This window comes from Rhinatrema bivittatum, chromosome 2 (assembly GCF_901001135.1).
Source record: "Rhinatrema bivittatum chromosome 2, aRhiBiv1.1, whole genome shotgun sequence".
NCBI lineage: Eukaryota > Metazoa > Chordata > Amphibia > Gymnophiona > Rhinatrematidae > Rhinatrema > Rhinatrema bivittatum.
The window spans coordinates 722,293,427-722,307,559 of record NC_042616.1 but is presented as its reverse complement, the minus strand read 5'-3'; the positions used below and the strand labels follow the sequence as shown (position 1 = coordinate 722,307,559).

General features: G+C 47.7%; 1 long non-coding RNA gene across 1 annotated transcript; it reads right to left on the bottom strand.

Moving 5' to 3' along the window:
• Positions 1-833: 833 nt before the first annotated feature.
• LOC115085602 lies at positions 834-12,874 on the bottom strand. The gene is made up of 3 exons (XR_003854904.1): positions 12,538-12,874; positions 11,446-12,172; positions 834-1,994 (listed from the first exon to the last, which is right to left on the bottom strand). It is a non-coding gene; the product is annotated as an uncharacterized LOC115085602 (long non-coding RNA).
• Between the last annotated feature and the right edge of the window lie 1,259 nt (positions 12,875-14,133).

The window sequence follows — 14,133 nt, the reverse complement described above, 5'->3', positions numbered from 1 at the left end:
CAAACAGATCCAGACCATTTCTAATTTTAAGTTTCCTTGGAAGGCATTGGGAGGTGGGGTGGGGCTCAGCACAGCAGTGCCCCTTCTAATTTATTTCTTTATTTAGACTATGTATATTCCACTTCATGTAATTTACAGATATTCTGAATGGATCATATTAAAATGATAAACACAATAATATCTATTAATTTCAATACATAATACAACATAATTAAAACAATGAAAACAATTGAACTTAAACAAGGCCACAAGAAGCATTAAAATACATTTTTTCAGGGCCTACATTCAGTAAAATGCTTTTCTAACAAACATGTCTTTAAATTCTTTTGAAACTGTGTTACATCTGACTCTTTTTTTTTTTTTTTTTAAGTTTTTTAGGGAGTGCATTCCACAATGTAGGGCCAATTACACTGTGGTAAGGGATGAGGAATCAGGTCATCAGGCCTGCATGGCACTTTGTTTTTTAAGGTACACTCCCTAAGTGTTAGCGAGAAGATCAAGGGAAACTGAAAGACAATACAACGCAATAACACTTTCCCCAATACCGATTTTTTTTTCACTAATTATATAGTGCCATCATGAAGGTCTTGTACTGGTAGTGCCTATTATGAATGCACTATATAATTTGTGAAAATAATCGGTATTAGGGAAAGCGTTATGGTGACACTTTGTTTTTTTAAACCCGTATCTCTGCTTCACTGGCTATATTTTGAATATAGCTGATTAACTCTAAAGTTATTCAGATACCTTTAAGTCTAACCAGCAATATTCAAAGATAACTGGTTAAGTTTAAAGTTACACACAGGAAGGGCGGAGTAAATAGCATACACATATAAAGCAAATGCAAAGTGAACTGATGAGTGGCGAACATAAATCCCTGATCAATATATCCTGGCAACAAAAACTTTATTGTAGATACAATCACAACAGTGGTGTACATTAGTCAAATAATTTGTAGTTTATAGTGTTGAAACTAGAGCCCCCGTCAGGGGGACCAGACACTGTATATATCTTATAAACAGAGGTTTTCCAATGAAACCAGACTTTTGTAAGTGACTCCCCATGCTCCATTCCAATAATCAAATACCTTTCTTAATCAGCAGAACCAGGCTCTCTTTGCTACCTTCATTCCATTATGCCATTTCAGAAAGTTTTCCAAAAGTAGATACTACTCAGAGAGCCACACCTTTCACTACTTATAGCACCTCAAATAGTTATTGCCCATCGGAAGATCTGTGGTAGGATGTTTCACTTTTCAGGGCATAGCAAAAGAAAGTGGATCCCTGTACCACATAAAATAATAAAAGAAATAAAAGGAGTGAGAGCCTACAGAGCTAACACAAAATAAACAGACAGAAATAGGTGAAAGAAATGTCCTCAACTTCTTTTGTCATGAAACACAACTCAGGGAATCATTAACTAATCCCACATACAATATTCATCAGTATTACTCATATTTCTGAACTACATTTAATACATGAGCCCACAAACACAAATTTTCATGTTTTAACACATTCACAAAAATATTTTATTATATTGCACTATACCCCACATACCACATAAACACAGTTCACGTTTTGCATATTATACAACAGTATAACATATACAATATAATCTAAACATCTCGATAATTACCGGTATACAGAGTTAATCAAATCTCATCAACAACTTAATATATTTTTATCCCCCGGACATGTCACCCCCCAACATCCTTATAATAACAATAAATAATCACATTCACACCACATGCATACCTCATAAAAATGCATACAAAGAACAAATGCTCATATATGCTCTTAAGTATTATTTGAATATGTAAGCATAATTCTATTTACTTAAGCCACAACTTAAAAAATACATATTTACTACTGAGAAAAAACCATCGATCCCCTAGTGTTTTTTGAAAACTCAGTTCACAAGTTGAATTGAGAATTGCTTGTTATTGTTGAAAAACTATACGTCCCAACTTCAACTTCTTTTGAACATGATGAACCCTATGTAAAGTAAATGGAAAAGGAAAAGTGTTAGAATGTTTCTGTATTAATATTGGATTATATACAGTAATTTCTCTTAACCTACCAGTTTCCTAAATGACCCTCCATTTCCTGCATTTAACACTGAGCAGGAGAGTTACATAGGAAAACTGGTTCTTATCTGCTAATTTTCGTTCCTGTAGTACCATGGATCAGTCCAGACCGCTGAGATTATGCCTCCCTTCCAGCAGATGGAGTCAGAGAAACAAACTGAAAAGCACCCCTCTTAATCCGGTGTGCCACCTGTGATCCCTCAGTATAATGAATATCAAAGCAGAATGAAGCAATTTTTTTTTTTAAGCCAATGGCTAGAACAACAACGGATTCAAACAATAAAACTATGCATATGGAAAAGAGTGCCAACTTGAAAACAGTCTTGTCAATATCTTCGTAGTCTTCGATACATCCTGCAGAAAAACATAAGCAAAAAACGAGCAGACTCTCCAGAACATAATACCCCAGGCGGGCACATGGACTGATCCACAGTACTACAGGAACGAAAATTAGCAGGTAAGAACCAATTTTCCTTTCCCTGTACGTACCAGGATCAGTCCAAACTGCTGGGATGTAGGCAAGCTGCCCTAAATGGGGTAGGAACCAGAAAGCCCCGCTCAGAGCACACTTCTGCCAAAACAATCGACCTCCAGAGCTCGGATGTCCAAGCGGTAATGCCTAGCAAACGTGTGCAAAGATTTCCAAATAGTTGCTCGGCAAATCTCTTGCGGCGAAACACTATGGCTCTCTACCCAGGATGCCGCTTGAGATCTGACTGAATGAGCCTTGAGACCCTCTGGAACAAACTGACCGTGACATATGTGAGCCGAAGCTATAGCTTCCTTCAACCACTGGGCAATGGTAGCCTTGGATGCTGGAAGTCCTTTCTTCGGACCGCTCCACAAGACAAAAAGATGGTCTGACAATCGAAATTCATTTGTCACCTCCAAATACCGAAGGAGAACTTGGCGGACATCCAACTTCCTCAAATCGCGAGCCTGAGGGGAGTCCCAATCTAATTCCGGAAAAGCCGGTAATTCAACTGACTGATTAAAATGAAACACGACCTTTGGCAAAAAATGAGACACGACCTTTGGCAAAAAAGAGGGCACCATTCAAAGTGATACCCCGGACTCCGAAAACCACAAAAACGGTTCTCTGCATGACAACGCTTGAATCTCAGATATCCGCCTGGTCGAACATATCGCCACGAGGAAAACAGACTTGAGCGTTAGGTCCTTCAATGTAGCTCTCTTTAGAGGTTTAAAAGGCAGACTGCACAATCCCCGGAGCACCAGATTCTGACTCCAAGAAAGACAGACTGGACGAACCGGAGGCTGAGATGCTTCGCACCCTTCAGAAACCATGCCACATCCGGATGAGTCACAAGGGACGTGCCGTTGAACTTACCCCTTAAAGATCCTAGAGCTGCTATTTGCACCCAAAGGGAGCTATACGCCAACCCTTTCCGCAAACCCTCTTGCAAGAAAGCGAGAATTTGCAAAACAGAGGCCAGCCATGGCGAAACTCACAGCTCGCTACACCATAGATCGAAAACCTTCCAGACCCAAACATACGTGAGCGAAGTAGAAGTCTTGCGTGCCCTGAGGAGAGTGAAAATAACAGAATCTGAGTAATCTTTTTTCCTCAACTGTCTCCTTTCATAAGCCAAGCCTCTAGACAAAAGCGATCTGCCCGATCGAAAAATACAGGATCCTGCTGAAGTAGATTCGGAAAATGACCGAGGCACAAGGGACAGTCCACTGCCAAGTTGATCAGATCTGCGAACCACGGCCTCTGCGGCCATGAGAATGACCAACCCCGGGTAGTTCTCTATTCTTCTCAGGACCTTGCCTACTAACGGCCAAGGAGGGAAAACATAGTGCAGAACATCGCTGGGCCATGGGAGGACCAGAGCATCTACCCTTCTGCCCCGTGCCCCCTCCTGCGACTGAAGAAGTGAGCTGCCTTTGTGTTTCGCAGAGCCGCCATCAAGTCTAGACAGGGAACTCCCCAGCGATGAGTCAACAGCTGCATTGCGTCCTCCGACAGTTCCCACTCTCCGGGATCTAACTGCTAACGACTGAGAAAATCCGCCTGCACGTTGTCCATGCTGGCTATGTGCAACGCCGCCAAGCGAGCCAGGTTGTGCTCCACCCAGACCATCAACTCGTCCGCTTCCATGGCATCTGGCCGACTTCTCGTGCTGCCCTGACGATTGATGTATGCCACAGTTGTCGTATTGTCGGACAGGATCCTCACCGACTGATGCCGAACGAGTTGGAGAAAAGCATGCAACGCTAGATGGACCACTTGTGTTTGCAGATGATTTATGGACCACTATGCCTCCTGACACGTCCAGTGACCTTGTGCCGACCGCGACTGACACACTGCCCCCCAACTGGAGAGGTTGGCATCTGTCATCACGATGACCCACTGGGGGTTCTCCAGGTCCACCCCGTGATGCAAATGTTCTGGAACTAACCACCATGCTAAACTGGCTCTGACGGGGTCCAGAAGCGGCAAGGGCAAGTGGAATTCTTCCAACTTGGGATCCCAGTGGAAAAGCAACGCACTCTGCAAAGGTCTCATAAGCGCGAAAGCCCAGGGGACCAATTCCAGAGTAGATGCCATAGAGCCAAGAATCTGCACGTAATCCCATACCTTGGGTACCTGCAGGGTCAACAGCCGCAGGATCTAATCTGTCAGCTTGTCTATCCGCTCCTGGCAAAGAAAAACTTTGCCGATAGCTGTGTTGAACCGGGCTCCCAGGAAGAGCAACTGTTGTGAGGGGATCAACTGGCTCTTGGAGAAGTTGATGACCCATCCAAGAGAGTGAAGATGCTGCAAGACCAAATGAACCACTAACTTGCAAAGTTCCTCTGTCTTCGCTCGAATGAGTCAGTCATCCAAGTATGGATGAACTAATATCCCCTCTCTCCTGAGAGCTGCCGCCACCGCCACCATCACCTTGGTGAAGATGAGGGGAGCAGTCGCTAACCCGAACGGAAGCGTCAGAACTGGTAGTGTTCACCCACAATCGTGAACCACAGGAACCTCTGATGATCTTCCTGGATGCCTATGTGAAGGTAAGCCTCCTTCAGATCCAACGAGGCCAAAAATTCTCCTTTGTGGACGGCCGCAATGACCGACCTCAACGTCTCCATCCAAACACGAGGTATCTGCAACGCTTTGTTCACTTTCTTGAGGTCCAAGATTGGGCGGAATGAGCCCTCTTTCTTGGGAACTGATAGTGTTCGTGGTAGTTGTGGGTGGATCCTTGGGCCGATGGCAGATGACCACGCCCACAGGGGAAGATCCCGAGAGGGACCACCAGTCAGGCTCAGAGTATGGAGACAGACACACACTAGTTCTTTTATTAAACAGTATATGGAACCACCAGAGGTGGCAGTAGTGAGCTGGAAGCGCCCGGCTGGGTTGTAGTCCCTCAGATACTGGAACAGCGATCCTAGATAACTGAGCTGTAGAGAAACTGAATATAATGAGTAGGCAGGGTATGCAGAGTTCAGGAACAGAACCTTGATGGTAACACTCACACAATAGTTTCTTACAAGCAGCCCAGGAGCTGGAAAGGAATAGGCCCTTGAGGAGCGAGAACCTGGTTCCAGGGAACGCTTTGAGAGAGATGGTAACTCACTGGTGTTGTAGGCAGCGATGACTTCCTGGCAGAAGTGGTATTCAGTAGCAAGTCCGGGATCGTGGGCCCTCGAGGAACAAGTACTGGTTCCAGACTGCAATCTGAAAAGCAAAAGAGAAAGCGAGGCCCCCGAGGAGCGGATACCCCAGGTAAAGTTCGAGGAGGCAGAGTAGCAAGGTATGCGGAGAGCGAATCCCATCCGCAGCGATATCTGGAGGAAGCTAGGAAAACCTTTCCTTTGCTAACTCGATTAGTTAGCAAATTCAGAGACCTTAAATATCCGGTGAGGATGACGTCACCTCAGGGGGACGCCCCTGAGGTTCGCGCCACTGCTGGTACTTGAGTCGGGGGCCGCGTCGCGCGCGCGCCCTTAGGCTGCTGGGAAACATGGCAGAGTCCAGCGTCTAGCTGGTCCAGGGACGCCGGAGGGGAATGGCAAGATGACGCCGCAGCAGCCAAACTTCCAGCAGGCAAAGAGGGAGTTGCCAAAGAGGTAAGGTGGGCATAGTGGAGACGCTGGGCAGTGACGGTCGCAACAGGAACCATGAAATATATGGAGTATCTGCCTGTCCAGTGCTCGGCTGGTGGGATCGGGACTATGGCCCCTAGGGCCTTCAAGTGACCCAGAGTTTGGTTCACCACCAGCTGCTTTGCACGAGAACCGCAAGGGAACAGCAAAAAAAGTTCTCTTAGCAGCAGAGCAAAATCCAAGGCATAACCGCGTTCTATAATGTTTAGGACCCACTGATTCGAAGTGATCTTGACCCATTCCTCGAAAAACAGAGAGAGACGCCCTCCTATCTCCGGAACGGAGGAGTGGGTCGGCGCACCTTCATTGGGAAGATTTGTTGCCGGAGGATCCCTGGGAGACCCCGTCTCGAGCCGGCCGTCGACCGCGAAAGGAATGAGCCCAAGTCTGGGCATCGACTGCTGCCAGGGGGCAAAGGACTGAGTCCTGCCCGCACGGTAATGTCGCTGCCCTCAAAAACGAACCCGAGAGGAACCGAAGGACCTAGAGGGCAGAGGCTCATCTTCCGGAAGCTTATACACTTTATTGTCACCCAAGGACTTAACAAGCTGCTTGAGATCCTTGCCAAATAATAGCTTGCCTTTAAACAGAAAAGACCCCAACTGTGACTTGGAGGAGACATTAGTGGACCAATTACGGAGTCAAAGGAGCCTCCTGGCCGATACTGCCGAAGACATTGTGTGCGATGAAGTACAGAGGAGATCATACAAAGCATCTGCGGTATAAGCCACGGCCGCCTCCATCCGGTTCGCCTGCTCTGCTTCCCCCGGGGGCAGTGCCTGAGCCGAGCAGCTGCTGCACCCATCTGAGAGTTGCCCACTGCATGAGACTACTGCAGACCGCTGCTCTGACACCGATCGCTGAAACCTCGAAAATTCTCGTGGGAAGAACCTCCAACTTCCTATCCTGGAGATCTTTAAGCGTAGCCCCTCCTGTCACAGGGATTGTGGTGCGCTTGGCAATAGCTGAGACAGCCGAATCCACCTTAGGAATCTTTAGAAGCTCTAACGACTCCTCCGGTAACGTGTAAAGCTTCTCCATAGCCCTGGTGACCCGCAGACTAGCCTCCGGTGCGTCCCACTCCCGGGTCATAAGCTGTAAGAGCATCGGATGAAAAGGAAAAGTCCTGAGAGAAGATCGAAGACCCGACAAAACTGGATCCCCCGAAGCAGGCTCAGCCACGGCCTGTGGCGCCTGAATATCCAGCTCCTCTAGCACGTGAGGTATCAAGGGGTCCAGCTCCTCTCTGCGGAACAAACGGAGGACTCGCGGATCATCTCTGTTGCGTCTGTTGGTGCTAGATGGCTTCGCCCTGTTTGCCTCACCTTGTTCACAGCTCCTCCCTCTTCCCTTGGGAAAATGGCTGCCGCTGCGTCTACAAGCCGACCTCTCCGGCGTCCCTGGAATGACTATGGTGCTGCCTCCCGCCATGCTCCTCCCAAGGACCTACTAGGGTGCACACACGCCACCCACGTCTTTATTCCAGCATTGGTGCTAACCTCGAGGGTGTTCCCCTCTACTGACGTCATGCCATCCGGGTATATAGCCTATACTTTGTTGCTAGCTCGTTGAGTTAGTAAAGGATTGGTTTCAGCCGGTCTAAGCTACTCTGCCACTTCCGTGCTGCCGCTGGAAGCTCTCTCTCTGCCCTTCGGGGTATTGCTAACCTGGGTACCCCCGCTCCTCAGGGGCCCTCTGCTTTATTTCAAGTGCCTTACAGGGATCATGTACTTGCTTTTCGAGGGCCTGCTCTCAATGCCTTGGTGCCGCTACCAACTTCTTCAACTTGGTGGAATCGCATAACAACAGCAACCATCTAGTGAGTAATCTCTCAGTCTATCTCATCCACAGTACTGCCTTGCTGGGAAATCCACACCAGAATCCCCCTTTACCTATGGGCTGAGAAGGGTCCCCTCTGCCGAGGGTCCTGAGACTGCTACATCCAGACTACCTCACTACTGCTACCTCTGGTGGTACACTTCAAGCTCTTTAATAAAAGAACTAAACCCTGTGTTTGTGCGTCTGCATTTAGCCCAGTACTGAGGCGCCTCACGGGGCTCCTCACCGTGGGCATGGTCACCTGCCTCAGTACCCAAGAATCCACTCAAACACAGCTTAACCATAATCTCCTTCCACCAGAGCAGATGTATCCACATCTTCAGACGAATTCGGGTCCTGAGACGTGAGACCTAGCGGGTCAGGGCACAGAGCTGCTGCCACATCCGGAGTGGTACCCCCCACCAGGACCCTTGGGCCCTCTGGGTCCTCAGCAGACCTCGGAACCTTCGCTGGTGGAGGATCTTGCACATCCCAAGCAGCTTCTGGTTCCATATAGGCTTTGTGCAAAAGAAGCACAAACTGGGACGAAAACGGATGCTGCCTCTTTAAGGACCCCCTGGGTAGGGGCCCAGAGGAGGAGGAGAATCATGACCCGACTCCTGAGGCCTTACAGGGCTCAAACTGGGCAGCGACAGCTGCGGAGGAAAATCTCCTCCCCCCGAGCTCTGCACAACCTCCGAGCCCGAGGGAGCTAAAATGTCCGCCGTTCCTGCGCTGCTCGGGAACGGGGCGGGCCGAAGCCTGAAAGCTTGCAGAGGCCTCTCTGCTGCACGTGACCGCGTGGCAACCGGTCCCCTGCCTACACCAGGCTGCTCTGACGGCCCCTCTCCCCCGGGAAGGCATCGGGAGCAGAGGCCATCGCGGGAGAGCCACACTGCCGGCTCCCCGCAGGCAGAACACCGTGATCCATGCGGCATGACAAAAGGAGCTGCGGCACAGTAAGTATCTGGTAATAAAAGATAACCCCTCCGGAGACCCGGGAGAGCAGTATTAGAATTAAAGGGGTTTTTTTTTCTGTTGCGCTCCAAATCAACCAGGGGAAGAAGCGTTCCTGGGTCTGAGCCAAGCAGAAACTGCTCCTTCCAGAGGAATGTCGCGTCTCTGGGTATCTAGGGGGGAGGGACCGGCCCACTGGTAAATCCCCCCAACTCACCGGGTGAAAGAAGGAACTCCGGCAATTTGGCTCTCGGGAAAATCCCTGCCTTGCCTACCACCAAGGGGAACCGGCTGTAACCCCTTGGGAGGCCTTGCACTCCTGTTTATTTTATTTTTATTTTATTTTATTTTTTTAAATAAACCATTTGAACTAGCCAGAGGCAACTAGGGGCCCAAGAACCCCCTCACTTTCCAATTTGTAAATAGTACTATAATTATTTCTTTTACAGGATCAGGACCGCAGGTTCTGTCACCCTCATCTGCTGGAGTCAGAGAAATTTTGAAGGATCACAGGTGGCACACCGGATTAAGGGGGGGTCATTTAACAAAATGCGATAAGGCGTTTTCGCATGCGTTAAGGGCTTATCGCATGCGAAAAGCCCCGTTAACGCATGCGATAGGCCTTTAACGCGTGCGAAAACGTGTTTAACGCATGCGATCGCACCATATCGTATGGTGCGATGCAAATTCAGAAAATAGGAGGAGTTAGGGGCGGAGAGTGGGCTGGGTTAGCCTGTCTGCGAAGAGCTATCGCACAGCCGTAACGCCGATTTTAACTACACCTCTTTGGATTGCGTTAGGCTGTGTGATAGCTGCTGTGACCGTGCGATAAGGTTTCATCACCATTTGCGAGTCTCCCGTAAGTCCTATTTCAGGTGAATTGATGGGGGGGGGGGGAGAGAGAGAGAGAGATTGGCCATAATGTCATGGCCCATAGGTAGGTATTTGTATCCCTATGGTAGGCCCACCTAGTAACTCGAGGTGGGGTTTAGGTAAGAGTGTAGGGGGTTAGGGGCCACTTTGACATTCTACGTGACACCTACGAACAGAACAGTGGTCTCTTGTGAAGATTTGCTGGCCTTCGGAGTGAGGAAACTCACTCCAAGATGAGATTTGGGCAATGTTCTCTCAACCTAGCTTGATGCCCAAATCTCATCTTGGAGTGAGTTTCCTCAGTCCGAAGGCCAGCAAATCTTCACAAGAGACCACTGTTCTGTTCGTAGGTGTCACGTAGAATGTCAAAGTGGCCCCTAACCCCTACCATAGGGATACAAATACCTACCTATGGGTCATGACATTATGGCCAGTCTCCCAGTCTCTCCCCCTCTCTCTCCTGTGTGTCTAGGACCATTAACAATGGTCCCCTGGTGGTTGAATGAAGGAAATACAACAGGTCTGGCACTTATCGCAGAATCTGAAAATGGTATCGCAATTTGCGCTAACTTAGCTCTTCGCACAGGTTATTAGCGCAAATTGCGATAAATGCTATATTAGCATAAAACATGCCCCTTTTGCTATCGCATGCGGTACTTACCACATTTTGATAAATCCACCCCTAAGAGGGGTGCTTTTCAGTTTGTTTCTCTGACTCCATCTGCTGGAAGGGAGGCATAATCTCAGCGGTCTGGACTGATCCTGGTACGTACAGGGAACAATTCTTTAATTTATTAAAATTGTCTGGTCTTTTGCACAGATATCTAGTGCCATCACATAGCTTCCAATCTACCTGAAGCAGCATAATCATGTTTTTTGCACACAAAATATGATTTGCGTGCACAAAAAAAATCACTTTCTGTGCAGAAAGCATTTTTTGTGTGCGTAAATTATATTTTATGTAGAAAATATACTTTTTCTGCAAAAATCATTTTCCCTGCACATAAAGTATCAACTACAGGTCCTGGCATCGGTCCTCTTGCTTCTGCCTATAAACTAACACTCTTGCTGGAAACTTTTCTCCAGCTCAGACCAGGAGTAAAATTTCCAGCACTAAGAAAACATAAGTTAAGCCAGTGCACCTCTCTGCATTGGAGGGCAAAGGCTAATGAATGGGATTTCCATGAGAGGGTGCTAAATAGTAAGTCCTGTTCTAGGCACAGATTTTTTTTTGTGTACAGAAAACTCCTTGCTGCTTCAGGAGTAAAGTTTGTGCACAAAAAAACATGTATTCCGCTAAATGCACCTTATTACAGTGGGCCCACAATCAAAAGCCATGCATTGTGTTTTAACTGCACTCCCTACCGTTACTGGAAAAAACAAACAGTCCCTACAACTCTGTCCTTAAAGCCCTCTATCCTTTCTGCACGCAAAACCTCTTAAATGTTAAATCTCTAATTATCAGCCTTGCCCTGCACTGTTTTTTTCTGTATGTTCCTTTTGTAAACCGCTTCGATATTTTACGACGTGTGAAGCATATAAAAAGTTTAGTAAACTCTAAGTTCTAAAATCTCTCCCCTCACCTTTCTCTCATTCTTCCACCACTGTTTGGTAACGTATGTCTTTTTCTTTTCTCTCCTTCAGCTGCTGCTTCTCAAAAGCACACCGACAATGCTCCCAGCACAGCAACCCATTTATAAACTCAACATTGCATAGGACATAAAAAAAAACTACATTCAGTGAAACCTCCCCCGTCTCCTCCCAATACAGAGGAAAAGTCAATAACGTAAAGTGCATGTTTTTTCAAGGAAGATTCATTCTTCCTTTAACAATATTCAAAAGCTTTTCTCCATAGTGAAAAAATGAATCCATGATGAATGAACGGCTGATAATAAGGCCAACATATTAGGCTCTGATCCTAGTAAATGCCAAATGTTTTTCAGATTTGTTTAGAAATAAGATTTGTGAGTTATGCTGCAAGCTTCCCGGTGTAACATCTGTACATCCATTGTTAAAAGAAACTCGCTTTAGATCTACAGGGGTTTGCAAACTATTGACCGATTTCTTCTCTGCCATTTCTTGCAACTGTAACTCCATCCCAGAGTGCAGGTCCAGCATGGGTGAGGCCATAAAGTTATTTAAACTCTTCAGGGCAGGGACTCTTGCTAGCTCTTCTGTCTCTCTTGCTTCCCAAGGTGTGGATTCTTTGACTAGGGACAGAAAGGAGTCCTCTCAGGTCCCAGTGCAGGGTGTCCGACTTCCTATGCTGAATTCCCCAGGTTAGGTAAACTTCCTCTGTGTAGTGTGTGCCTCAAAGAAAAAACCAGGATCACAGGATTAGTGTCCAAAATTAACACTTTACTGTAAACAAGTTGGCTTGCTGGGACAATAAATATGATTTCCATTTCCACAGTTCTCTTTCTTTCTCTCACTTAGTGTACAATTCTTGAAGCCTCTATCTGTGCAAGAGTCTTTGGTAAGGCAGGGAATCCAACCACCCCCCTGGCTTAAGTGGAGCAGTGGGCCCCTTAGGTTAGGGCCCCTTTAGTGGGTGGGAAACCCTTTTCAGATGGCAACGAAAATCTGTCTTGGCACAGAGAGTTAATGTTTCTATCTCCTCAGGATGCTGGAGACTCCAGATAGGTGTCCTCCCATTAGATTTAATATTTACTCACAATTAGTTGTCCTTTCTCTGGCTGGGGATCCCGATAGGAGGGATCCTGGATGAAACTGCAGGTCCACCGATGGACAGAAAATCACTTCTTCCCAGGTCTTTAAAATAACTTCTTTGTGGGGAGTCCGCGGAGAGAGAGTGAGGGGCACCAAGTTCTTACCCGCACCCGGTGAGAGAACCCCCCCCCCCCGGAATATCGTTGTAGGAGCCCTCGGAACAGCTCGGGAGGCCAGGCTAACCCGTTGGGACATGAGAGGAGGCGGCGCCGAGTGACATCGGGGGACAGCGTCTGCCCAATAAAATCGAGAGGCAGACAGCTGAAACTTGGGAGAACATAAGAACATAAGAAAATGCCATTCTGGGTCAGACCAAGGGTCCATCAAGCCCAGCATCCTGTTTCCAACAGTGGCCAATCCAGGCCATAAGAACCTGGCAAGTACCCAAAAACTAAGTCTATTCCATGTAACCATTGCTAATGGCAGTGGCTATTCTCTAGCGGGTAGATTTTTAAAAACTGCGCGATCGCGTACCCCTGTTTGCGCAGCAGGCGCAAACAAAAGTACGCTGGATTTTACAAGATACGCACATAGCCGCGCGTATCTTCTAAAATCCTGGATCGGCGCGCGCAAGGCTGCCGATTTTGGGCAGCCGGCGCGCACCGAGCCGCGCAGCCTATCTCCATTCCCTCCAACCAAGAAGTTGACATTGCTACTCAACCATGATTTCAATACCTGTAACTTAGCAACCTAATAATAAATTTGTAAGTTTAGAAAAATGTCACAAATGTGAGCTCTTGGCCTGTGGCGTAATTGATGCAGCCTAGCATGAGTAACTATTAGGCCCATGCCAACAGCTGAGAGAGAGAGTGAGGGGCACCAAGTTCTTACCCGCACCCGGTGAGAGAACCCCCCCCCCCCCCAAATATCATTGTGGGAACCCTCAGAACAGCTCGGGAGGCCAGGCTAACCCACTGGGGCGTGAGAGGAGGAGGAGGCGCCGAGTGACATCGGAGGACAGCGTCTGCCCAATAAAATCAAGAGGCAGACGGCGCTCCGCCATCGGCGCGCTGCCTAAGCCGTGCACTCCGTAAGGGGCGCGCGGCTTGGTCCGGCTTAGGCTGGAAGGCTGCCACTCCCACCGACTAGGATTCCCTGACAGGATCTCATCTCTATTATACTGGCTGTACAGAAAAGTGTGAGTAGAAGTTTCAACTTGTTACTAAATTCTTTTTTGTTTCCTTGATGTTCTTTAAATGCCGCATACAAAGCGGAAGGGCAAAGTCAGGCAGGAAGCCTCGACCCCTGCCAGACCAAGCCTAGTACAAACAATGTTGACAAGCTTCTACTCGGTATCAGAGAATTTGACCCCGGAGAGTCCCGTTACAGTTGTTGAAGGTGAGCAAGCTTCACTACTGTTGGGAGATGTTAGTCTCAGTCCAGGGGCCCCAACACCACCTGCATCGCCTAAGAACAGTACAGCCACCACTGATCATGGCTCTGCTGATATATGGATCCCGTTTATTCAGTCGAGTCTGATCGAGGAGAATTTTGATGTGGGAGTATTGCTCGATAAGGTTAGAGGTCAGGAAACTCTTCCT